At 68.3% G+C, this 14,084-nt stretch overlaps 1 protein-coding gene across 7 annotated transcripts in view; it reads right to left on the bottom strand.

Moving 5' to 3' along the window:
* Positions 1 to 14,084, bottom strand: part of AHDC1 (AT-hook DNA binding motif containing 1) — a 52,271-nt gene that overhangs the window by 21,533 nt on the left and 16,654 nt on the right. The window contains exon 1 of one of the 7 annotated variants that reach the window (XM_083809908.1): positions 13,558 to 13,951. The exons of 5 other annotated variants lie outside the window; for them this stretch is intronic. The gene's annotated coding sequence lies outside the window, so the exon portion shown is untranslated. Of the gene's footprint in view, positions 1 to 390; positions 4,480 to 13,557; positions 13,952 to 14,084 lie in introns of those variants that run through there. One more of the 7 variants, XM_083809913.1, reaches the window with a different exon arrangement.

Below are 14,084 nucleotides of genomic sequence, written 5' to 3'. Positions count from 1 at the left end.
CCTCACCCCCCGCCCCAGCACCTGCAGCCCCCGTGCCTCAGTTTCCCCCTCCCCAAAGCTCACCCCAGCGCCACGGGGACCGGCGACGAGCAGGGGCCACGCGGGCTGCGCCACGCACCCGATCCCGCGGCACCCCCCGACCCACCCAGCCCCTCGCCCACCCTCCCCACCCCATCCCAGCACCCAGCACCCATCCTGCACCCCTCCAGCACCCCTCCAGCACGCCGCAGGGCCGCCAGCCCCGGGAAGGGGGACCACGTTGGGACGCTTTCGGAGCCGGGGGGGACACCGGGTACCCTCGGCGGGCGCCCCGGGGCTGTGCCACGAAACAGCCTGCGCTGGCTTTGGGCGGAAAACAAACCCTGCAGGGCTTGGAGGGAGAGAGCTAACCTTGACACAGTTGCAGCAGTCACTAATAGCAGGCAATATGCCTGTTCTTGGGGGACTGTTGCAGTTGCTAAGATACTGGCAGCCGTGTGAATGGAAATGGGTCAGTAAACCTGTGGAGAGATAGTGTGACACTGTAACCAGCACAGCTGTTGCAGCCTACATCGAAATCCCACCCTTTCAATATTTATCACTCCCGCCTTCGGCTCCTTCCTCGCAGCAATTTTCCACGTTGCCTCCCCGCTCCCCGGGCTGCCGAAGGCGCCCGAAGCCTCGCGCGGCAACAGCGGTAGGGGAAGGAGGAGGAAGAGGAGGACGACGCGGGACGAAGGAGCCGCCACGGGTCCGGGGAGCGGGCGGGGAGGGAAACCCAAGCCCCCCTCGGCCGGGGCTCCCCCAGATCCCCCCCCCACCCCCCTTCGCCAGCAGGATGGAGCCGGTTCTCGGCGAGGTTTAACAGGAAACAGGCTGTAATCCCCCCGGTAGGAAAACGGGTGAAAAGGTCGATTTGCTCCTGCCCCTCGCTGAGGCTCTGCTGAAATTACACACTGCGGCGGGGAGCGGTGCTCGCGCCCGGCCCCTCCGGCCCCTCCGGCCCTTGTTCCTGCTGCGGCCTCGAGCGGCGGCCACGTGGCTGATGATGGCTCGGGGCTGGGTCTTGCACACGCGTGTGCACCCGCGAGGGGCTTGCACGTGTGTGCGCAGCCGTTCCCGTCACCTATCATGCCAGCCCCAGCATGGACGGGCGAGGAGCATGGCGCGACCCCCCGGCGCGGCGGCATCGCCCCAACGCTCCCAAACAGTCCCAGCACCCTCCCCAACAGCCCAGCGTTCCCCCAAATGCTGCAGCATCCCAATGCTCCAGCATTCCCCTAAATGCTCCAGCGTCCCCGAAGTACTCCAGCAGCCCCTAAATACGCCAGCAGCCCCCGAAATGATCCAGAATCCCAAATACTCCAGGCTACCCCCAAATACTGCAGCATCCCAGATATTCCAGCATCCCCCAAATGCTCCAGAATCCTCCAAATCCTCTAGCATACCCCCAAAATGCTCCAACATCCCAAATACTCCAGCGTCCCCCCAAATGCTCCAGCATCCCAAATACTCCAGCATCCCAAATATTCCAGCATCCCAAATACTCCAGCATACCCCCAAAATGCTCGAGCACCCCAAATGTTCCAGTACCTGAAACACTCCAGCAACCCAAATCCTCCAGCATACCCCCAAAATGTTACAGCACCCCAAATGCTCCAGCATCCCAAATACTCCAGCATACCCCCAACGTGCTCCAGCACCCCAAAATACCCCAGCATCCCAAATATTCCAGCACCCCAACTGCTCCCGCATCCCCTCAAGCACGAGGCCCTGGTGCTGCGGTCCTGACCCCGACGCGTGTGGGATCCCCGTCCCTGCTGAGCTCCCTGCGGCGTTTGGGGCCATTCCAGCCCGGATGGGGAGCACGGGGGGAGCCGGGGTGCTGCGGCGTGGGGCTGAGCCGCGCGGGAGGACCGCGCCGCTTGCCATCCCCGTCCCCAAACCGCTCAGCCCTGGCCCCCGGCCAGGTGTGGGGCAGGAGCGGGGGGGACCCGGCCAGCGGTGTCCCCAGGCGGCCACGTCGGGCTGGCTCCCGCCCGGACCCTGCCGGGGAGGAGGGAAGGAGGAGGAGGAGGAGGGCGAGAACATCTGGTCGCAGGGAAGAGGGACAGTCCAGGAAAATGTGCAGAGCTGTTGGAAGAGGCCCTCGCCGCGGAGGCTGGGGTGGAGCGAGGCCGGCCTCCCTCCTGCGCCGCAGCTGCGCCGGGGCTCGGCGGGGAGCGGGGGCACCGGCACGGGCAGGGGCAGGGGCTCGCTGCGCCCCCAGCCCTCCGTCCCCCGAGGGAAAGCTGAGTCCCAGAGCGAGCAATAACGTGATTTTGGGCTTGCGTCAGCAGGGTCAGCACCGCCACATCTCCTGGGCGCATCCCTTGCGCCTGGCGATGGCTCGAGGAGCGCGGGGCGGTCGGGGCGGATTTACATGGCACGGCACTCGGCACCCCAGGGGGGGTCGAGCGGGGAGGGGAGAGGTGCGGAAAGGTTGTGGCGAGCCCGCGGCGAGCTCGAGCTCGCCTCCTCCCCAAAGGCGCTGGCTGCCACCCCCCCCGCAGGTGGCTGGAGCAGAACGGTTGGTATGGAGACAGGGAAGCGCGGGCTGGGTAAGGTGACATTCGCCAGATGCCAGGTTCACACTCGCTCCAGCCAGTGGGCCCCCCCCAGGCCACCTCCCCGCCGGCCACCCCCAGCAAACACCAGGCTGGCGGTGCCCCCAGCAGGGCCACGTGTCCCCGAGGGGACGGCGGGGCCGTGGGGACAGCAGGGGACAGCGGAGAAGGGCCCCCCCCCACCCCACCACCATGGCACGGCGTCGCAGAGGGGACAATCAGCGGCTGGTGGCTAACGAGGCAGAAGCCACCTTTGGGCCGAGCAGGGGTTTTGCGCCTCCTGCCCGGGCAGGGTGACACCGCGCGAGGCTGTCCCTTGTCACCAGGGTGGGGGGGTCCAAGGTGCAACCCCCGCCCCCCCCCGCCTCGGTCGGTGCAACCAAAGCCCTGGTGCCGTGGCGGTGCTGGAGATCAAAGGGCCGTCAGCCGGCGCGGTGAGCGGGGCCGGGACAGATTCCCGTCACGCAAGGGGCCGGGGGGACCTCATCCGTGCCGGGCAGGGAGGCTGGGGGCACGCAGCCGGTGAGGGGCCGGGGGGAGCGGGCCTGGGGGGGGGGTGGGGGGGGCCCCCGCTGCCAGCCCACACAAAGCGCCTCCGGCCGCGCTCCCCACGCCCCCTGCCCCCGGCTGCTGCTCTCTGACCCCCGTGCAGGGGAGGCTGGAGCCTGCTAATGAGCTCAGCGCCTGCTCAGCATCCCCGGGCCCCCGCAGCCCCCGGCAGGTGTGGGGGGCACGGCTCACCCCGGAATCGGGGGGGGGGCGGGGGGGGCCGCGTGGCCCGGAGTGGATGCGAACGGGACGCAGGCGGCGACGGGGCCGCGTGATCGGGCTTCGGGCACCGCTCACGGTGCTGTGCCTCCTCTGCACCCCCTCGGCCCCCCCGGATGCCCCCCACCCGCTTTGCTAGGGATGCTCTGCACGGGCACAGCATCCCCCTGGGGCACGGGGACACCCGGCGGTCACAACGGGGGGCGCACACACACGGCCCCCTCTGCTCCCCGCTCCCTCCGCTGCATCCTTCTCCTTCCTCCTCCTCCTCCTCTCCGCCCTGAAGCAGGAGACAGCCCTCGCCGCTCGGCTGAGCGCCACCGAACTCCACTTCCAGATTTTCAGAGCGACCTCCTGGCTACCTGGATCCGGCGCTGCTCGATGCCCCCTCTGATCTCTCCTCCCCTCCGGCCCCCCCAGCATCCCCGAGGGAGCCCCCGGCGCGGAGCGGGATGCAGGGGGAGCTGCGAGAGGAGAGGTCAGCCTGCACCTGGACGCAGCCTCGCCGCGCCGCGGGGGCTCTGCCGCCCGCCCCCGGTGGCTTTTGGGTTTGTTTAACCCAGCCGCCGGGCCCACGCGGGCGAGGAAGAGGAGGGAGCGCGATGAAGGGCGCCTCGCAAAGCGCTCGCACCTGGGCACCCCGAAGGTGGTGCCCACGGGGATGTGCCCGTCCTCCCAGGCTGATGCCTGAGCAGGATTCAGCCCCGTGGGAGAGGTGCAGGGTGCGGGATGTGGCCCCGGCTCCCCACGTCCCCCAGCGTCACCGACCCCACGTCCCCCAACGTCACCGACCCCACGTCCCCCAGTGTCACCGACCCCACGTCCCCCGGCGTTGCCAACCCCACGTCCCCCGGCGCCGCGCCACATAACCGGGGGAAGGCTGGGGAGGGGGGGGAGAAAGAAGGGAGGGAAAGACGTAAAAGCCCCAAAATATCCCAAACCCGTGCTGGGGAGGGGGAGGAGAGCAGGGCGGCGAGGGGCCCGCGGCGGCGAGGCAGCACCGCAGGGCACCGCCAGCCTCCGGCCGAGCCCTGCCTTCAAAAAGCGAGCGGAAAAAACCCACCGACAGGCAAACAGATGGAAAAAGCACCGAAGCGCCAGGTCCGTCCCCCCCCTCCCCCCCCACCTCCCCGCCGCCCAAAGCCCCCAACCCCTCTGCCCCCTGCCCGCGGGTTGTTCCAAGCCCTCCGCTCCCCCCGGCACCCTGCTCCCCTCCGCTCTCCCTTGCACTCTGGTATTTGGTGTGTTCCTCAGCTGCAGGAAATTCCTGATGCTCTCCATCATGCAGGCTGCGCTCGCATCCCCCGCCCTGCCAAGGCTCCCCTCCAAAGGACAGACATGTGCTGGACATCCAGCGCACACGACGGCAGGAATCTCTCCCCTCCCCGCCGCGGCCGGGGATTTGCTCTCCCGCTCGCCTGCGCCTTTTCTCCTCTCTCTCTCTCTCTCTCTCTCTCTCTTTCTCTCTCTCGCCTTTTTATTTTAAACTCCAGCCCTGCAAACGAGCCCCCTCCTTCCCCGCGAGAGCTGGCGGGAGGCTGCGGGCGGGTGGCAGTGTCTGAAGCAACCCAGCCCTGGCCGTTCCCCTGCCTGCCTTTTTCCCTCCGTCTCTCTCTCTCTCTCCGCGAGACCGCTCCTGATCTTATTTTAATTCGTCTCAGACGGTGTTGGAGTGTTATTTTAAGAGAGAGGATATGCACAGACATTGTGTTTTCTGCTTTTTCCTGGCCCCAAGCCAGGCTCTCTGGGCTGTCAGCTACCCACTGTGTTGCAGTCACGTGTGGGAAGAGGCAGCCAGAGCCAGCCTCACAACTCCTGGTAGCAACATGGAAATCAAGTGTGCACTTTCTTCCCTCTGTATGTGTCTGTATTATTAATAGCGTCTCTCTCCGTGAGTTATCCATAATGTATCTTAATACCTGTCCGTCTCTAAATGATGTATTACGGTGTGCACGCACAATGGCGGCGGTGCCACTCGGGGGGAAGGCGCCGTGCCGGTGCCGGCAGCGCCCCGGGGTGAGGCACGGCTGCGATCCTGCCCCACGGACACCGACGCCGGGTGCTGGGAGCCCACGCAGGGACACAAACCCGTCCCACAGGGCCCACACAGGGACACAAACCCGTCCCACGGGGCCCCACCGGGGCCAGCCCGGCGGTCACCGTTTGGCCAGGCTGGGGACGTCGCGGGGACGCAGCGAGCCGCTTGCGGTGCCAGCACCCCTGGGTGCTGGGGGCTTCGAGGCTCCCTGACAACACCCCACAGCTGGCAAAGACAAGGCTGGAACGGGGAGCAGGCAGACGTGGTCTCTCAGAAAGGCTCGGGGGCATTTTGGGGGCTCAGAGCTGAGCAGAGCCTCCCCCCACGACCAGACCCTTGCAGTGCCCAGCAGCCAAGTCCCCACGCGGCGGCTGCCTCATGCTGCCCTTCCCCGGGTGGCTTTGGTCCCCTGTTCCCATCACGTCCTGGGGACGTTAGGGCAGGGACAGGGCTGGGCGCCTCCCCACGCACCAGTAACGCTGACACCCGCACGTATTATCGATAAATACTGAACCCCCACACCCCCCCGTACCCGTACAGTGCGCAGGTGGGTGCACGAGCGTGCCCACACGCGCATCACACGCACGCTCGCGGCACCACCTCGACACGCAGACCTTGTCCCAGCCTCCACATCGCTGCCCGGGCACGGGGCACGTCCCCAGGCGCCCTGCACCACCCACGGGTGCTGCAGCACGCTTGGGGTGCCCCTCGCTCCCCACAACGTGGCAGCACCCCAACCCCGAGGGTGTCCCGGGGCCGACGGGAGCAGGAATCCAGCAAAGCGAACGGGGAGCTCGAGGCTTTGCGTTTCTGGATTCTGGTTCCCGTTTCTGCTCCCGGCTGTTTCCATGGAAACTGGCGTCGGACCTGGGAAAATAAGGTTAGGGTTTGCAGAGGAGGCCCTCCGCCAGCGCCCGCCCGCCAGAGGGGCACGCGCCCGGGCACCCGCCTGCTCCTGCACCGAGCCACGGTGCTCGGGCCCGGGGGCTGAGCGGCACCGGCGCGCTCCGGCATCCTTCCTCCTGGGGTGCCAGGATCACGCCGGGTAATCTGGGGACCCGCAGTGCCAGCCCTGGTGGCCTCGGTTCGTCCCAGCGCAGCCGGTGGCGCAGGGAGGTGGCAGCGACCAAGGCTGCTCGGGAGGGACGCAGCCAACCCGTGTCCCTGCCCTTGCCATCCCTGCGGGACCCCGCTCTCGTCCCACCGCTCCAAACCCATCTCGGCTCAACCCTAACGGGAACTTTGCAACGACGCCCAGCTGCCTGTGATGCCCCAGCCAGCCCCACCGGCACAGGTACCACCAGGACGGTCCCCAAAAGCACCCGCTGTCCCTGGCACACCGCTGGTGGCCCCGCTGTCACACCGCCAGGGCTGTACCCGTGGGTTTTCCACGTACCCGGTGCCCTCCGGGAGCCAGGCCCTCCCCTTCCCCGGTTCAGGATCCCCATTTTTGCTCTTGGGAAGGTGGGGAGTCGGCGCGGGGAGAGAATGAGGACACGGCACCTCGGGGGAGCCGTGAAGACTAATGAATGGAGGCTTTTAAAAAGCACTTTGAGTGAGAAGGGCTAGAGTAGGAACTAATTATTCCTCCTGCGTGCGCACACACTTGTACGCACACGCGGGCGCGTGCACGCGCGCGCAGGCGTCCTGCTGTCTCCGGGAGTCGCAGCTGCAAAATCGCAGCAAACCCCAGCACCCAGCACCATGGCAGCAGCATCCTCGCCAATCAGCGCCGCCTCAGCCAGCACATCCCCTCCGAGGCGCTGCTTTGCCTCCTGCCCCCTGCTCTCCCGTGCCCCCCGGCGCAGCCACGTGCCCCCCTGCTCCCCCCAACCCCCCCCCCCCGGTTTTGCTGCCGCCGCCTGCCCAGCCCTGGCGCAGCGCTCGGCCGCGAGCCGATGGCACGGGGCGCCGCTCGCCCTCCTCTCCTCCTTCTTTTCGCAGCGCCTGCTGGTTTTTTGGAAGGGTTTCCTCCGCCCCCCTCCCCGTTTTATTAACAAGCCGCCATTTTACGGCGCTCGAAGGCCGGCCGCTCCCCGGGGATGGACGGCACCTGGCGCCCGGCTCCTCGCCGCCCCGCGCAGGTGCGACCCCGCGCGAGGCCGGCGGCACCGGCCCCTCCGCGGGCGCAATTATGGGCTGGCTTGGAGCAGAGCCCAGCCCCGCCGGAGCACGCAGCCGCCGGTGCCCCCGCGCGCCCCCGCTGCCTCCCCAGCCCCGCTGCATCTGGACGTGCCCGGCGCTGCCGCCAGCTTTGGGGCACCGGGGCCACGGGTGCCGTCCCCCCGCGGTCCCCGAGGCCGGCGCGGCGCTGAGCGCTGCACCATTTTGCATTCTGGTGCTGACCGGGCCCTGCTAACCTCCCACTCCCACCCCCACAACGGGCTGTGTTTCAGCTGCTCTTGAAATCTGTCCAGGCTGGATTCATCACAAGAGCCCTCAAGCGGCTGCAAACAAACAGAAAAAAAAAAAAAAAAAAAAAAAGGGAAAGAAAAAAAAAAAAAAAAGAAGAGGGAGCGAGAAAAGCGATCGATCGGCGCTGGGGGGCCCAAGCCCCTTCGGCGGCTCTGAACCAGCCCTGCAATGCTGCATGCCCCAAACTCATCTCCTCGAAAAGGGGCTGGGGGCGAGGGGCGTGGGAAAGGGGCTGGAGGAAGGCACCGCCGGGCATGGGAACTGGGGGCACGGGGCCGGGCCGTGCCGCCGAAGCCCCCGGTTGCGGTGTGGCGGCGGCGGTGGCACGCGGCTGCTCCTCCGCTGCTCTCCCTTCCCTGCGGAGCCGGGCTCGCGCCGCTCTGAAACTTCCCTCTTGTGGTTACTGCAGTTAAAAAAGCAAACAGGAGGCTTGGGCGCATTAAGAAAGAAATAGGAAATCGCGCGGATTGGAGCGCGGGGGCCGGGGCTGGGGTGCGCCCTGTGCCGGCTGCACCGCGGCCGGGAGCTGGGGACGGGGCACGGGTGGGGACGGGGCTGGGGGACAGGGCACGGGGCGAGCCCACGCCCTGGGGAGGACGAAGAGGGCTTGGTTCATACGGGGCCGGGAAAGGTGGCAGGGCCGTGCCGGGCACCCGGGCGCTGTTTCCCCACCTGGGCCCGGCCCGGCTGGGAGTTAAGGGCCAGGAAAGCGATCGCCGCCACCGCCGCCCCGGTGGGAATTGCTGCCACGGGAGACGCCAGCTCGGGTTGCTGCGCCGGGGTTTTTAAGAGGGGGCTGGGTCGTTTTTACCACCGCCAACGATCCCGGCCGTGACCGCCACGCTCCAGCTCCGTGCCCGGCGTCCCGTGCTCTGCGCGGGGCTCGGCCCGAGCGGTGCTGGTTCAAGGCACGGCTGCCGCAGCACCGACGGCCGACACGGCGCCGTGCTGGGCACCGGGCAGGAGGAGCGTGGTGGCTGCAAACCCCCGGGCTCGGCGTTTGCAGGAGCTGCACCGGGGGTTTTTGCAAAGGTGCCTTCGAGCCCGAGCCTCCCCGGCGGCCGCGCGGCAGGCGGCCGTGCTGCAGGACCGCCGCCACCGAGCCCAGCTCCTGCTGGCTGATTAGCAGAGCCGCACGCGGAGATTTACTGCTAATTACCCGCGCCGCAGTTGTGCTCGCAGGCCTGGGCACGACTAGGGACACGGAGGGGCTCGGGGGGTGAAAGGGGCGGCTGAGCCCCCGGCCAGGCACGCTGCGGTGCTGGGGGCTCAGCCCCCCGCTGCGTTGTGCCACCAGGGTGGCCGTAGCTTGAGATAATTTTGTGGTGGGTTGGAGAAAAGCACCAGAAGGTGGAGGGGATGCCGTTTCGGATAGCACCACGCACCTGCCCCCGTGGCCGGGGAGCCCCGTGGGTCCCACAGCGCTGACGGGGACGGCGGGTGGTGGTGGGACCGCGGGGGGCTGCCAGGCGCCCATCGCCCATCGGCCAGGTGGGGATGCCTAAGGACCCTGAGTCACCCAGCTGAGAAGCAGCTGAGGGGGTTCTGGGGGCTGCTTCCCTGCTAACTGCAGCCCACGGGAAGCAAGGGGCTGCTCAGCACCCCGTGGGGACCGATCCTGCCCCCCTCTCTTGCCAGCCCTGTGGCTTCTGGCTCTCCCTCCGCCTGCAGGCACGCACCGAGCGCGGCACCAGCCGTCCTCCTGCCGTCAGTACGCACAAACTGGGCTGAGCCTGACCCTCCGAGCTGGGGGGGGCACTGCCAAGGAGATCTCCGACCCGGGGGACTGCTCCAAGCCCGAGCCTCCCTGCCACCCATGCCCACCCCAATCCCACACGGGGTCAGCTCACCGCCCCGGTGCCAGCGCGCCCGCTGCGCCCCTCGCTACCATCAGCCCAGGGGTGCAGGTGCTCACGTCCTGCGCCCAGCACCGCACAGACAGCCCTAACAAAGACCTGCCGCAGGACGGGGTGTTTGGTGGCAGCATCCCCCAGCCCGTCACCCTCCCGCAGACCCACCGGTGTCCCCCCCCATGCCCCCGCCACCCCGCCGCCCGGCAGGAGGAGAGGGGCGCGGGGCCGGTGCCGGCACTGCAGGGCTCCTCTTCCTCCCGCAATGTCAACCTGCTGCTCTGCACCCGCCAAGGCTGCCCTTGGAAAAGCTGTCGGCTGCGCTGGCTGGGCTGCCAAGCCCAGGACAAGCTCTTTAGCTCGGCTCTGCCAGAACAGATGCCTGGCCTACTGTAATTCTTCCTAGCGTGGCCGGGGAGGGGGGGAGCAACCTCATTGAAGCACTGCAGAGGCTGCTCCTCCAAAGCCCACCCGCCGCAGCGCCGTTTCCCCAAGGGGGGGGTTGGGGGGGGACCCCAAAGGCTCGGGCGCAGGGCAGGGTGGCCCGAGGGGCTCCTCGGGGACGCTGGGTGACGCTGGAAGGGCCGGGCGGGGAGGGAGGGGAGGCGGCGCACGGCGGGAGGACGGCGACGCGCGGCGCGCGCTGGAGCAAAACGCGGCTCTGCCGCCAGCTGGGGAGGAGAGAGCGACCCGCTGCAAGGACAAGTGGGAGCCGCCAGCTCCGTGCCACCGGTGTCCTTGCAGCCGCTCGCCTGCTTCGTGTCGACGCTCCCCGCGAAACAAAGATCCCGTTCTCATGGCAATGTCCTCTGCGGCACAGGCAAAGAGCAACGCGCGGCGCAGCCAGCGGAGCCGTGGGGAGGAGAGAGCCGAGTTCAAAAGGGGCCGGAGGAACGGTTGCCTGCGCCGCTCGGGAGGGTTCGCGCTCCTTCGCACGCTCTCTGCAGGTTTCTCCCCGTGCAAACCCCCCCCCGCGCCGCACCCGAACCCCCCCGAGCCGCCCCCGAGCCGCTCGGCCATGAGGGCAGGAGCTCGGAGAGCCCGACGGGAAGGGGCCGCGCCGCAGCCATAGCGCGGCACGAAGCAGGCCGGCAGCGTTTCCACAAAGACAGTTTCTTCCACTGGCTGCAGTTTGGGGCTGCCAAAAGCCAAAACAAGAATGGAAACATCCCATTTCACTGGCCAAAATTCAACGCAGGTTTTTTTTTTGTGTGTGTGTTTTTTTTTTTTTTCTTCTTCTTTTTTTTTTTTTTCTTTCCCTCGTCTTTGGTTAGGAACGGAAATTCCCTGCCATGAAAACATGACGAAACCCCAAACCAAAACACAGCTTGGAATGAAACCTTCGCCCGGGTCCCTGGGGATGCCGTGCGGGGCAGGTCCCGGGGCTGGGGCTCGGTGCGCGGGGGGACCGAGTCCGGATGTCGGCGCCAGCGCCGGCCCCACGCGCGGCAGGGGAAGTCGTGCTGGGGGATCTCTCCAGCGGCCGATGTGCTTCCCCCTCCGTGCGCCTTTGGGGTGAGGCCACCACTTCCCATCCCCGCTCTGCGCTGCTGCACCTCGAAAACTGCACGAGGGAGCTGGGGACGGGCCCGAGCAAGGGCTGCTCTGCACATTGGGAAAGCCAGAGGGAGGTGGGTCCTGCCCGGCCCTGGTGCAGCGCAGCCCCCCTGGGTGCCCAGCTCAGGGGGTGCCGGTTTCTGGCTGTGCTCGGCTCCTCTGCAAAAGCAGCCGCTGGGAATGGGCTCACCCATCACGTCCCGGGGTGCTTGGGGCCGGCAGAGCCCCAGGCATCGCCCCTGCAGCTGCACCCCACCACCGCACCCCGGCGCCGTCCCTTTCCCTGCCCGCGCCCAGCTCTGCTTTCAGCCAGATGTTCGGCCGCAGGATGAAACAGCTCTTCCCGCCCCAGCCCCTGCCGTGGCTCTCTCCGGCTCCCGTTCCGGAGGCTGGATCCGGCCACGCAGGCTGAATAAGGCTCTGCCTTTGTCCGGCTCCCCCCGCCGCGCTTCCCCTTATCTAGCCCAGCCGCCTTGCCAAGACCACGAGGCAGCGGGGAGGACGCGGCGAGCAGGGAGAGGCTGTGCCGGCGCCTCCCGGGGCCGTTAACTCTTCTCCTGCCCCGTGCACGCTCACCCGGCCCCGTGCACGAAGCCCCCGGGGGACCACCGGCCCCTTGCCGAGCGCAGCCGGCCCCTCTCCACCCCTGCGTGCTCCCCAAACGCAGAGCATCCCCCCAGCTCCGCGCCGAGACACCTGGCCGTGCACACCCCGCCTGGTTCCCGGGGACACCGAGCATCCCCGGGAGCTGCTGTGGGGCTCGGGGTGGGCACGGGGCCCCTCGCCCCGCAGTCCGTCAGGCGTCCTCGGGGGCAGAGCGGAGCCCGGCTATCTGTCTGCAGCGCTCCGCGCGCAGCAATTAACCTCGAGAGAGCAGCCGCGGCTCCTGCCAAGAACCACATTAGGTGTGTGTGGCAGTGTCTAGACATGCAAGAGACCAGAGGCCTTGATCTGTAGGAAGGCGGCTCAGTCCCTTCCCCCCCCACCCCCAGCCAGGCGCCCCCTGGCCCCCCTCCCGGCCTTGGCACGGGGTTGAGCCGGCCCCGGCCAGCCCTGGGGCTGCTTTTCCCAGCCGGGACCACCGAGCGCCGGGCACGGGGATGTGTGGGGTGAGGCTGAGCCCAGCCCCGCATCCCTCGGCACTGGCACGGCTTGCAGCAAAGAGCCCCGTGCTGCCTTCGAAAGCATCGCCCTGCCCCTTGGCACGGCACCGCGCTGGGTCCCCGTGGTGCCGGACCCCTCGCACGGGCTGCGGGTCCCCAGAGCTGTCGGGAGGAGGAGGAAGGTGGCTGCAAGCTGCACCCAGCCCATCTCCCCGCCGGGAGACGCAACAACCATCCCAACCATCCCAACCATCCCGGGGGAGCCGGCAGCAACCCCCCCGGTGCCAGGCGAGCCGTGGAGCCGAGGACGGAGCTGGGCAGGGACCCAGCTCGACGCCTCCCAGCGCCCGTACCCGATGCACTCGGCCACGCCGCCCGTCCCGACGCTGCCATCCCGGTGAGCGGGTGGGTGCTAGAACCCCTTTTCCCCGGGCAGGGTGCTGCAGGGACGGGATGGGCACGGCGGGGATGGGTGGGATGGGTCCTCGCCCCCTCCCGGAGCCCCTCGCCCTCGCGCCCCCAACACCCCCTGCTCTCACCTCCCGGGTGCAGCCACCCCAGACGGCTGCAGGATGCTAGGGAGAAGAGATTTTCCCGACGTTAATTAATTAAAATAAACAGCAAATTAAATACAGCAAAATTAAAATAGCTCCGGAAATTAATTTTCAACAAAACCCACCTGGAAAGGCTGGATATTTAAAGAATTAATGGAGCCCTCTGAGACCATAAAGAACCGCTGAGCTCCCGGCATCCACCAGCCCCCTCCGAACAACCCCGGCCTCCCCGGGGACCCCAGGCCATGGGGAAATCGGGACGGCACCCCTGCTCGGAGCCCACCCTGAGCCCACATCCCTCGTCCCCTCGTCTGGGCGCTGCCTGCGTGGCCCCGCTCGGAGCCGCCTCGCCGCGCGGTCGCACGTGCCTGCGTGCTGCTGTGCAAGTGCGAGGCAGGGAGGGAGAGGAGGGATGCGGATGAAGGCTGGGGACGCGCCGGCCCCACTCCTGGCACGGCGCAGCACACGGACGCTGCTGCCTGCTTCTCTCCCCGGACACGAGAGCAGGGAGCGAGCACCGCTGGATGGCAGGACCCGCTCCGGCGTGGCACGGCACCCGCATGGGGACATCCCCTCCCGGCCAAAACCTCCAAAAACCGGGCTCCCCAAAGCTCTCCCCAAGCCTAATCCCATAGCCGAGGCAGGATTAATAGCAAACAGGCGGCGGGGCTGGGCAAAGCTCCTTACCAGGCGGCACCCATCGGCCGGGGGGCTCCCGAGGGGCTCGGCAGGGTGCAGGTCGGGGGCGCAGGGGGCGAGGTGCCGGGGAGCACCCCCAGCCCTGCCGGCTGCGGTGCCGGCGTGGTGCATGGGGCTGGAAGCCCCCTCGGCCTCCCCGGCCCCGTTTCCTCTCCCCGCAGCTGGGCGTGTGCAGAGGAGCAGCGGCAGGGAAACGCCGGCGAGCGAAAAAGCTCCGGAAGGAAACGGAGAAAGCGAGAAGAAGCCGGCAGGTGGGGAGCAGGAGGGGCCGGGGCCGCCTCCACACCCGCCTCCGAACCCCGCCGTGCCGCCCGCACCCCGAGAGTCCCACTCGGGGAAACTGAGGCACGGGGCGGGCGCGCCCCTCGCACCCCGCAGCCGGCGCTCAGCCCCCCCCCCCCCCCCTCTCCGCCGCCCCGCGAGGGAAGCGCACCCCCCGCCGCGGCCGGGATGACACCAGCTCCCCGGCCTCCTCCCGCTCCACCCTGTTCCTGCAGGAACCCAGGAGCCCCGGT

Source organism: Anser anser (genome assembly GCF_964211835.1).
Source record: "Anser anser genome assembly, chromosome: 24".
In the NCBI taxonomy this organism is placed as follows: Eukaryota; Metazoa; Chordata; class Aves; order Anseriformes; family Anatidae; genus Anser; species Anser anser.
This window is presented reverse-complemented; position numbering and strand designations above follow the sequence as displayed.